Source organism: Cariama cristata, unplaced genomic scaffold (assembly GCF_000690535.1).
Source record: "Cariama cristata isolate BGI_N322 unplaced genomic scaffold, ASM69053v1 scaffold21784, whole genome shotgun sequence".
NCBI lineage: Eukaryota > Metazoa > Chordata > Aves > Cariamiformes > Cariamidae > Cariama > Cariama cristata.
In genome coordinates this window covers 22,196-34,476 of record NW_009615037.1, presented here as the reverse complement: position 1 = coordinate 34,476, position 12,281 = coordinate 22,196, and positions in this window count along the sequence as shown.

The following is a 12,281-nucleotide window of genomic DNA, read 5'->3' as shown; positions in this document are numbered from 1 at the left end:
CCACCTTCATGAACCTGGCACACACAGATATCCTGTTCAATGTGAAATGCTGCACTGTTTCTTTCTGCTCATAAACAGAGGAGACTTCAGCATCACTGGAACAAAATCAGAGGCTGATATTGTGGGCTTTTAATAGCGACTGCTGCACATGGGGAAAAAAAATCAGTACAAAACAAGTGTCCTCATGGAGATCTCTGCTTCCTATCTGTATTCATCTGTGGTTTAACCACTACATAAACCCCTCTTGATTGTGTGCAGACCAGACATAAGTGGCTACAAACCTCACTTGGGAGAAAATCGGGTCATAACTTCAGGCTTTGTAACTGCATCAAACATTTCATAAAAACTATTGTTAATATTTATGTAATAATGCAGCCATGAAGCTGATTTTCTTTTCTGACCATGGGAAAAGGCAAGAAAACCCAAAATTAACATTAGGAAGAAATCTAATGTTGTCTCCAAATAATAACAAGAACACAGGAGCAAAGAGCAACAAAGAAAGTCTCTGTGCAGATCTTGTGAGCATGAGCTCAAAGAGTTCTGTCAAACCATAAGCTGGAAAATGTACAAGGCTACAGAGGAAAACCCATGAGCTGAAAATATGATGGAATGAGACAGATTATGAGTTGAGAGCTTGTCTGTGTGAAGACATGGACAGTCAGTGCTAGTCTAAACAAATATGCCTGTACATGTCTTTCAGAATACCTCCCTCCCTTTGGGACAACTTTAGTCAAAAATAAAAGTGACTTTGATCAGGCATAATTCTTCTAGCTTGCTAGAAAAAAACCAGCAAGATTGCAAAGCAGCTGCTGTGGCTCCTTTAAAAAGACTTGCAGTATGAGAATGGCTTCGCTCACAGCAGAGGACAGCCAATGCCTGGTCTGAAGCTGACATAAATACGGTATCATGTGCTCTGGCTAGTAGGTTAAAAACGTATTTATGTGCCCATGTCTGGTCTGGATTAAATCCATTGCATGAGATGATTCAATGACACGTGGAGTTGATATTAAAGAGCTGAACTACTGCGTCTGCCTCCCTATGGGCCGTGGGCTGTGTTCACGAGTAGGGAATAGTACAGATAATGATACAGAATGAAAGGGTTTGACCCAAACCAAAACTGATGAGTTTGGAAATGGGCTGCAGAATCTAAATCTAATGAGTAGGCTGGCTAAAAGCAGAGACATCAGAAAAAATGTTTATGCCTTTGTAGCACTGTACACCCACTTTGCACTCTGTTTTGCTATAAATGACAGCACAAGTGGAGAACAGCAGGGAATCAGCGTCTGCACCACATATGAAGGGTGGAGTCTAGATGCAAAAGTCACACACCAAATTAACCTAGGGATGTAGATTTATGACCGAATTATTGTGGCCTGGCAATTTACTGTGCTACGGTAATTGAGTTTGAGCATGTTCTCAGCTGGTGGCAGATGTACAGTAAAACGCTCTAGGTTACATTCCTTCATTATGTTTACATTAATGTGCCTACCTTGCACGTGCTATGAGTTAAGATTAGGCAAAGAGTGATTTACTGTGGCTCAGATAATGTCTAGTAACCTGTTTAGCCATGGAGATATGCCTGTGTGTCTGAGCCCACCTATCAAAGGAAATATTCAGGTCGACTTCTTATAAGAAATAGTCTGATTGCCTTCTTGATAAACAAGCTCAGTAAATTACTTCAAAGATGAAGACAGAACTGCTCAAGAAGATTATAGAGAGTGAAATACTAGGAACTGGAATGTGATTCAGAGATATCAGTGAAAGGGAAAATGCTAGTAAATTCAACCTTCTTGCTCAAAAGAGCAAAGGGAAGTTTTCCATGAAGCAGACTAATTTTGAGATGCTTTCCTTCACCCAGCCAGTCTGACAAAGAAAGGCTGGCTGAATAAAGCTCGGTGCTTGGAAACAGATAGTTAAAACCAAAAGTCTTGGAGTAAAGCTGTCTCTCTGCAGTAACAATCACTGTACTTTCACTTTCACCGAAGTGGCACCAGCAGTGAGGTAGGGTACCCCCATTCACAGGGGGTTCATCCCAGCATGTCCTTGTGCTAGAGGCGAGAGCGGAGGCCTTAGGAAGTACATTTACTGCCTGCAAGGGGAGGAGCTGACTGTATGCATGTGTGTATGTGCACAAGCATGCTGGACAGATGAATTCATAAGCAGAAAAGATATTTTTTGCAGTAAGACTTGTCCTCCAGCTCTCTTTCCACCCGAACTACACGTTCCCCCAAAATCTGAAAGCCATGCTTGTGTTTTAGGCATAATAAAGTGGATTTGAAATTTTTACCTTTGCCTACAAATGCAGTCAGGCCAAGCCATGGCCCCGAATGGAGCCAGCCCCGTGTTTGTACAGCACCCCGGGTAATGGAGTCTGTGCCGCAGCGTGGCGAGCAGTGGTACAAAGGCTTTTATTTGTTTCTTTCAGGATCTGTGTAGAACTAGTTTTAGGTTTTTCTCCCCTTTTTGCTTAGCTTTTAGAAGACTAATAGTGGAAGAAACTGACGGCCCTGGTCTGAGCAAAACCAAACCAACCCCATTCCCTCTGGTTATTTGGACCTTTTGGGGAAATTCCTCCTCTTTTGATCATTCTGCAAAGCAGAAAGTCTTCAAGTAAACTCCAACAGGGAAGTTTTCACCTTCCAAGAAGCTGCCAGTCAGTGCCCAGAAAAGCAGTGTTGCCGTGACAGAGCCCATCAGACCCCTGGTCTGTCTGGATTCCAGACCTCTGTCTGCAGACAGAAACCTCTACTCTTTGGCTGGCAGGTGCAGTAAGCAAAGAGAAAAATCACTGAGGAAAAGAAATGGAGCTGTGAGTCCTAAACGAAGGGATGGAGAACTCATCCCCACTGTGGCACCCTTCCACACACACTGTTTTAAACCTTTTAATCTCTACTGAAAACCAAAGATGTGGATCTTTCAGCATGAGTGTGAAGAGGAGATGAGCTGAAATATATGCAATAAAAACACACATTTGGGAGTCATTTCCCTTCTCAAGTCCTCTGTCAGCTTTAGGCCAAAAAAATCCCCAGTAAAATTTGAGTAGAAAAGCCAAAGCTACCTAAAGAAGCAGATTTCTTCCTGAAATCGGCACGCAGCTCCAATTCCCAATAAACTAATCCTTACTATTTAGCCCATGCTGCTCATGCCGATACAGCTGGAGCACAGTTCACTTGACATCAAGGGTCCAGCAGCAAACCAGGCAATCCTAGGCATCTGTTTTTTTTGCTTGGTTTAAGGCTATATTTTCTCCCAGCCTAGATCAATACCGCAGAAAAGAGGCAATTTAGCAATTGTGCCTAACTGCCATGGCCCCTGAAACCCAATTGGAGCTGAAAGAATTAATTATTGCAATTACTCTGGTCTATGCTGATGGGCTGCAAGAGTCAACAGTCCAGCGCATGCACCCACCCACAGGACAGGCCCAGAGTAGGACTGTGGAAACCAGCACCCATAGTAATGAATTGCAGCGAGCATCAGTCGCTCTGTCACCTCCGGGTGCTCAAAGCAAGTATCTGGCAGCTGAATGCCAGTGCTGAAAGTAGAGCTGCAGCAGGAGCGTCAAGGACTCTGGTAATCTTGGCCATGGACAGTTCAAGTCTCGTCACTGTGGTGATCATCCTCCGGACATTATAGAGGGGGCTGGACATCATGCAAGAGCACAGTTGGAAGGGGCCAGAACTGTTTCTCCCTGCTATATGGTTCACTTGAGTGTTCGGCTGTAGAGGAATGGGTGGTGGTGTTAGTTATCGTCTCTCCACATCACAGTCTCACCGTGTTCCTGTTTCCAGATTTTCAGTCTCTCCTCAGGGACTCGAGACCACCCTTATCCACACGCATCAAAGCTGATCACAATACACTGATGTCTTCAAAACCAACAGCTTTGGAAAGATTTGGGTTGTAACTAAGTATATTTATCAGTGACTAATTACGATGTGTGTGTATTGTTATTGCTCTGTATCACTATAGTGGTAGTCCAGGAACTTGATGGTGACTTGCAGATATTTGTGGAGCTGTTGACCCATGTGAAAGAAGTGCCTCTAACTTTAGCTGTGAATGGCCTTCCTCCCACCCCAAACCTGGGTCATCGTAATAAGGAACTATTCCAGAGGAAAAGGCAACTTAAATTCCTGCTCTTTGCTCTTAATGCATTGTCTTTCTGCATCAGGGTAGAACATGTTCAGACAAAGAATAGCATCATATGCCACAAAGGCAGAAAGCAAGGACATGCAGCCATCACCTCAGCTTCGGCAGACCTCAAGGGTGCCTGAAGATAAACTTGGCTGTGCTTCAAGACCTCCTCTGGCCGGAAAGCAATGAAGGACGCAAAAGAGAGGATGCCTGAGAAATTTGTCTGACAGACCCTGCTTGATTTGGGCATCCGTGTCTTTGGAAATGTTTTAAAGGTCTAACTGAAGCCTTTGGATTTAATATAGACAATCTGGGTGAGTTGCTGTTAAATGGGCTGATCTTACAGCCCCTACTAACTGTAAAATCCTGGAAACCAGCGCACTCAGCTTTATAATCCGATTCCCTCTTCCCTTGAGTAATGGCATTCCCTGGATCAAACCTCACTTCAAATTGGTGCTCAGATAGATGTTTTGCATTCCCATTGCTGTCAAACAGCAAGTCTGTGGTCTTTCCGTAGAAGGGATGCTTGGTTGAGACAGCTGAACCACAGAGGATGCAGTGTATTTCCCACTTGAGTACCACTGTATGTCTGGATACTGGGCGCAAGCGGAGAGCGGTGCTAACGTACTGCGTCCCTTCCTTCCTCGCTGTCCTGGCTGGGCCCTAACGTGCAATCGAGGAGATGCAGTAGTAAGCACTGTAGAGCTCTTCTCAGCGTAAATGTAGTGCGTGCCACACTGAGCAGCTACAGCATGCAGCAGACTCTCAAGGGCAGCAAGGGGGTCACATGCAACCTTCATTTGGCAAACTGAGCGTGCTAGGTAAAAAGGCCAAACAGAGCTGTACTAAGCTGGGGAGGGAATGTCAACTGCTGTTAGCATGCACAGCCATTCACTTCTAAATTAATAAAAGCTCCCCTGCTCAGATGCAAAGGCTAAAGTGGGTTTTCTCTGTTGCTACTGTATGGATATGTTTATCCAATTATGCTTGTGAGATGCCCATTTAACCCACTCTCTCAGCAATGTGAAGTGTCTTGACATCCTGAATATCTTGTTAACATGATAACGACCTTGAAAGCACCTCTTCTCCAAGAACCTCACCAGATTTTGGATGAGCTCCACCTTTTCTATGTTTCCATCCGTTTATTTGATGGTGGTTGCTGTTAGTTTTCTCCTTGTTACTTTTAAAAAATGTCTTGGTGGGTTCATGTCCTGTGACATTTTCCTGCATTCACTGGAGTCTCTAGGGATGAGGCATAAACAGAACACAACTGTGTTCAGTCGAAAGGAGCAAAATATTGGCCAGCAAATAGACCTACTCAGTTCTCCTGGGAGAAATCATGCTGGGTATTAGAAGCAAATATTTCTTCAAAATAAAGGCAGGTCAGCCTTAGCAAAACCTTTTGGCATACTGGAGTCTTTTCTAAAAAGGCAAATTAATTCCCTGAACTCCTTATAAGGATTGGTTTTTTTCTTGGTTGGAGCAGACACAAAAGTTTGCCCAAAGAATAGCAATAAAATCTTCATGGTGATAAGAAGAACACTCCTCCGCCTTAGTAAGAAACAAGCTTGTGCTGAAGAGCAGTAAAAGTTCCATGGAATGAGTCCAGACATGTCCCTTAACTTAAATTCTGTCAAAGTGAAATTTTATCAGTACCCATAATGTTTCTCTTTTTCTAAAGTAATGGCACTGTACCACAGGATTAACAACAGCAAACAAAGGTTCATTTTATCCTTTATTGCAGCTAATTACTGTACCTCTTTATTGTTGACCCTGGCCTCATCTTCCTTTCTATAATTGCTCCAGATGGAGATGGAATCTTTAATGTGATATTTTCTAACTAGTAAGGTGTTTTTTTGTTTTGTTGTTGCCTTGGGGTTTTGTTTGTGTTTTTTTTTTTAATTCAGAAGCACAGTTACTATGTATCTCTAGGATGAAGAGTTAAGTCATATTCTGTGGGGGCTGGCTGAGCTTTCTGTCCGTTGGATGATTTTGATCTTTTATCTTCCTGATTTTTCGTTTTTCAAATCAGATTTTTTTTTTTAACAGAATGGAAGCACTTAGTCATTAAATAAATGGTAGTTCATTACAGCTGCATGTTAGTTTTGTGATTCACAAATTGCCTCTGATAACTGAATTATATTCATGCCACTCAATATATCACATAGGGGTATTCATATTCTAGAGAGCTTGAGGATATTTATTCCAGGAGTTCATACATGTCCCCCTCAATAAGTGGCATTAGAAAGAAGTGAGTTGTAATAAAATCAGAGTTAAGTTTCACACCGATCCCTTGTGGAAATTGGTTAACTTAAGCTAAGCATAAATACACGTTGATTCATTAAATGGTTGCACATTTGCAGATTTGGGACCCAAAACCCCAGTCTGGTAACCCATGTCCATAAATTTCAACTCCATTGGGTAAATCTGAGGGACTCACTTAAAGAAAATCTACTGCATCATGTCCTTGCAAAAGCAGAGCAATTTGTCAAACGCAGCAGTACTTAGTGACTCATAAAAGCATCAGCAGTCTTTCCTGCTAACTAAACAGAACGCAGCTTTTCAACATGGATACAATGAGCAATTGCCTCTCTACATCATTATGTGATTAATTCTATTCTCATAGGATTTTATTCTATTTGTATATCACCTATGCAAGAGAGTTTGGCCCATGATCCAGGGCTTGGTAACATAAAAATGATAATGTTTTGTATACTTTTAGTTGGGATTGACATTTTTAGGTGCAATTGTTTACATCCTTATTTAAACTATGGCAAGGAAGATTATAGATTAAACTCAATAGGGCAGTGGAATGAATTGCCCTTGGAAGCGATTTCTGTAACTGACAGTTTTCAAGCAGAAATTAAAGAAATGTGTTTCGAGCATGGTTTCGTGTGGAGGACAGGTCACCCTCCTCAGAGTTGCTTCCAGCTGTATTCAAAACACTGCTCTTGGTAGCACCAATCATTGCTAGCAAAAGAGTTACTTACTTTGAGTAGAGACATCATCCTTGATTTCTTCCAGTTTTGAATCAGCTAACCTGTTGAGCTAGCAATACTCTGAAGAGGAAAGAATTACTATGGAGTGAGTCCATAGGAGAAGGTTTGTATGGGATTGCTAAGTCTGCCTCTTCCATTATTTCGTACTGCTTACTCTGAAGGCAGAACAAGACACTTGTCCAAACCGAGGGACATGAGTCCTCTTTCTCCAAAATCCTAACATCAAGCCAGATGTGTTGTGGGGTTTTGTTTCTTTGTTTTCGTTTATTCGTGATTTTGTTGTTGTGTAGTGTCCCACTCCCCCTGTCGCCCCCCCTCCTTTCTTTTCCTTTCCTCTGCTTCAGCAAGTGTGTTTTAGAATTTGGCATAAACAACAAGGAGGGTTTGCTGGGCTGGGAGAAGCTGCAACACGGACACAAGAGAAAGCGTTTGCAAGTTTTTGCTGAATGAAGTGGAAGAGCTGCAGTACTCTGAGTGGAAACAGTGCTGCAATTGCATCAACCCTTTGGATTCCAGTCAAGAGAGGAAATCTCTTTCTCTCAGTTTAGTACTCCCAGCTACTCCAGCCATTAACTGCAGTTCTCTCATCAGTCTTCTCATCACTTATTCTGGCCTTCATTTTTACTGAGCCGTGTGGTAGCTGCATCCTACCAAGAGACAACAGTAACCAGGCCAGGTGATCACCTCTAACTGCTCGCTGATTGGGTTTATTCACAAGTGCAGTGGCCTTATTGTAGAAAGAGCACAGATGCTTCCCTGGCTTCATTCATATGAGGCAACTCTTGTACTAGGCAGGCTTTCTCATGGTATCTCTAATGTGAGCGTTCCTCTGGTGTTTCAGCATTCAAGAGCACAGATGCTTCCCTGGCTTCATTCATATGAGGCAACTCTTGTACTAGGCAGGCTTTCTCATGTGCTCTATGTGAGCATTCCTCTGGCGTCTCAGCATTCCTGGGATTTTAGCCCAGCTCCAGTCAGAGGTGAAGAAGAAGCCGTTCTCTTTAGATGAGGCAGGCTAGGCCTGGGGGCTTCTCTTGCACAGGGTCCTTGTCCTGCATATGGCAAATGTCCCAAGCACAGCTCCATCAGCTGCTGACCACCCCAAACACAAGGCACCTTCTGCTGGGAAGCAGCTTTATGATTCTGAACCCCTGAGGTCGCCTGTGTTGCTTATTGTAGTAGGGATACAAATCTCTCTTCCTGGGCCTTGTCTGTGTACAAAAGACTTTTCCCAAGGCCAGAGAGGGTGTAAGGAGCAGAGGACTGAATTGCCAAAGCAATGATATCTCCTTGCCAGACTGCCTCCATGCTGTTGAACCCAGGCCTCTCCGGGGCTAGAACAATGCAAAATATTCTCAAGTTTTAAAAACAATCATTGTTCAGTTGTGGTTTGGGTTTTTTTTTTTTTCCAAAATAAGAAAAAGAGAAGTTGTAACTAGGCCAGTAGCAAATTGCAGAAGAGAAGGGTTTCATGCTGTGCTCCAAGCCAGAATAGAGCAGAGTAGCAGCTGATGAAAGGATCAAAAGATGTTAAACTTGCTGGGGATGAAATGCCTGGTAGGAGAAAACAGCAAGTGCTCCTTGATACCCAGTCAGGCACTTTTCTCCATTACTCTAATGGAAGTTAGCTCACACCTGCATGCAATGATAGAACTGGGTGCAGAGCTGCTTTTGGAAATGATATATGGTTTTATTTCAAAGGAAGAGGATGAAAATACTCCTAAAGCTGGGGAGCAGCACAAGTAAGTGCTGGATAGTCTGGAAAGAGAGCAGCGAGAGCAGGATTAATTATGTCAGGCCATGAAAAGCCTGTGAAGGGAGTAAGGCATGTCTTACACTGACATCTGATACAGCACAGATCCTATAACTACCTCCTTCCTTCACATCGTTGCTGTCAGAAACATGTTGGTTCTCCACACCCAAGGGGCCATGGAAAAAAACAAAGCAGTTTAGGCAAGGGGACACGATAATAGCAATGACTTTCCAATCCTTTCCTCTAACCCTGTTCCCAGGAGGATCATGAGACTTGTCTCTTGGTGCATGCTAGCCATAAATTAAAATGAACCCTCCTCAAGCCAGATATTTTCCATGGCTCTCTTCTGAAAGAAAGTCAAATATTCAAGGACCCAGGATCCATGAAAGACAAGTCTGTTCTGGTGATCGCTCTTCATAAATGATATGCCACCTCCCTTTTTCCCCAGAATAAGCCTTATGACCAATCCTGCTGTCCCACAAGATTCATAGCTGCCCTACAGCACTTGTGTCAAAAAGACCTCAGAGGCCAGTTCTGGCCAGCCAGAAGAAATTCCAGTTGTGATATTTGCTTTCATTTCAGATCAGAAAAATGCCAGAGCACTGTCAATTTACACTGAGTGTTATTCTGAATAGTATTGAAATAAAAATGTTTGATGTTTGATCAATGAAAAACATAAATGCGAATTGAAAGATTTCATCTCAAAACATTTTATTGTAAAGAGTTGCCCACAGAAGACCTAAACTTTTTACTGAAACGTCCACAAAGCATTTTGATCATGACAAAACCATCTCTCCTGCAAACAAATTTTTCATCAGAAATTTTACTGCTCCATGCTACACATGACAAATCCCTACTTGCTCACTTTCTGTTAGTTGGGTTGTAAATTTCTCAAGTGAAAAACTGTAGTCAGATACAGCACTAAGAAAGCAGGCAGCACTTAAGAAAGCAGTAACAGTCCTAGCTTTCGCCCTTCTGGTAAGAACGTGAGATATGGTAAGACCATTCCTTGGTTCTGTTGATGTATTTACTCTTTACTTTTATTTGTGTGGTGTTTGTTGAGACCTGTGTGTGTCAAAAGTCACACCCTGACCATTTCCTCATGGATCTATTGGACAGAAGCAGTGGGAATCGAATGCAGATAGTTGGCTCAGTATGCCCAAATTATGTGACAGTCAATTAACAGAGCATGGCATGGCTGCAGAAAGAGCTCAGAGGAATTCCATCGGTGGTGCCTTCAAGCCAATGCAAACGGTAGTAGTAAAGCAATGTGAAAAAAACAAGGATCATACTGATTGTGTATTTTTTTAAAAGCTAGTAAAAGTTGCTGTGATTTAGTCTCCTAAGCAGGTCCATATAGAAATATCTTGAAAACACCCTTCCTCCCCATATGCCAGCAGCAAGGGTTTCATTAGCTAAAGGTACCTGAAATTGCCTGCGAACCCAGTCATCTCTAGAACTGATTCTCCATCATCTTCTCCCATGCACAGTGCTGAGTAAATGAAAACCATCATGAAATCAAATCAATAATGAATTACACCAATTGCACATGCATGTCTGTAACTCTGCAAGATGCCAGAGATTCAGTCTGCTTAGCTTTAATTTGTTTTTCAGTTTCAAAAGTAAAAATCACAGAAACCCCGGATTTCAGCTGTGTTAAAACCTTTCCATAGCATGCACAGAAGTAATGTAAGCTGAACATTACTCCTTTACACTGTAAGATGTTTCATTTCCAGAAGGATCTGAGCGACAAAGAAAGAGAAGGGTTTGAAGAGCAACTGTTTTGAAGCTATCCCCATGTTTCACACTGGCTGGAACTGCTGCATGTTCAGGGTAGCACTCCTGAGTCATTGCGCCAGGAGGCAAGGAGTCAACATTCTGTAGCGTTCCCTGACATGAAATGCTCCTTACAGAAGGAAGCTGCTTGGGGTTATGTTTCACAGCCAAATACAAGCAAAGTATTTAGGCAACTTCTCTATTCATTTGCCCAGGGACTTTGCATACAGTCTTACTGGGTAATCCAGGGCTGTTCAGAAGGAGCCGCAGAGCATCTCCCTTCCCTTTTTCAGATTTCACCCAAACTGGAGGGTTGTGGCAAGACATTATTCTGCCAGCTAGAGCCCTGGATCCGAATGCTTCTAAGCGTTAAGCTGTTTGAAACTTGTCCTCCAGATCCACCGTGACTGGTAGGGAAAAAAACCAGCTCAGTCATAAAAGATTCACCTACCCCACCCACTCCATTCCCAAATCAAATTGAAACTCTAACGAACTAGCCTCAAGTCTCAGTCTCAGAGCAAGAGGCAGATGTTGCTTTTGAGTCAGGCCTGTTATGAAAAATAACGGCATCGTGGGGAGCCCTGCCATTTGACATCATTGACAGGTGTGTGCTGTGCAGCACTGTTTGCCAATGGCACTTTTCAGACCATGAAGAGAAACAACTTGTGATCCAAGATCACAGGTTCAGAGAGATCCAGGATAAGTTTGGCCTACAGAGGGCTGATGCAAAATCAGATCTCAGTGCCTTTTACAAATATTAGTAGCCCAGTGACCTTCCCAGCCTTGTCACAGAAATCACCTTTTTTCCAGATATTGGGAAAGCCTCATCTACTCCCCCCACCCTGTACGTAATAGAAGAAATAACACTGCGGAAAATTAGACCTGCAACAAGGAGATTAATGTGAAATTCTGTATTATTTTTACACATCAACTTAGAGTGCTGAGAATCCACTGCTGAAGATGCTGTGCAAATGCCCCAAACGAAGGTAAACAAGGACCCTCAGCGTGTACGGCTGCCTTTCATCCTGAGTTTGGTGTACCGTAGGCAACGCTCAGAGCTACTCCTGCAGTTCAATGCTACCGGCAGTCCTTTCAGTCCACTCAAGACTCACCAAAGAGACATTGCTAATGCTAATGAGAAAAGAAACACCTTGTGCTGGATAAGCACTTACACTTGCCTTCCCAAACAAGGTCAGTGGCAAAGTGAGGTATACTACTCTGTTCACTCAAGCAACTTTGGATACCTTAAAGACATGATTTTTGTGAGGCCTAAGGCTCAACTATTTTGGTCTTTTGAAGAGTCTAAGCAGTGCACTCAAGAAACCAGCTGTTTAGAACATTTATGTCCCACTACTGCTCCTTTCAAAAGACACTGCTGACATGTGCTGCCTTGGCTGTCAGCGTTGGCAGTTCTTGGTTAAGAACATGATATAATTATCAGTATATTTATCAGCAGGGACAAAAGACTAAAATGTATTTGAACAAGGGAAAAAGGGGGGGGATGGAGACCTACGATTAATTTTAGAAATAACAAGTTGCAAGTTGCACAGTCACAAAGCGGAGGCTGGAATGCAGTTTTCCAGAGTTTGTAAAGACTCATTTAATTTCTATAGAAACTAAGCAGC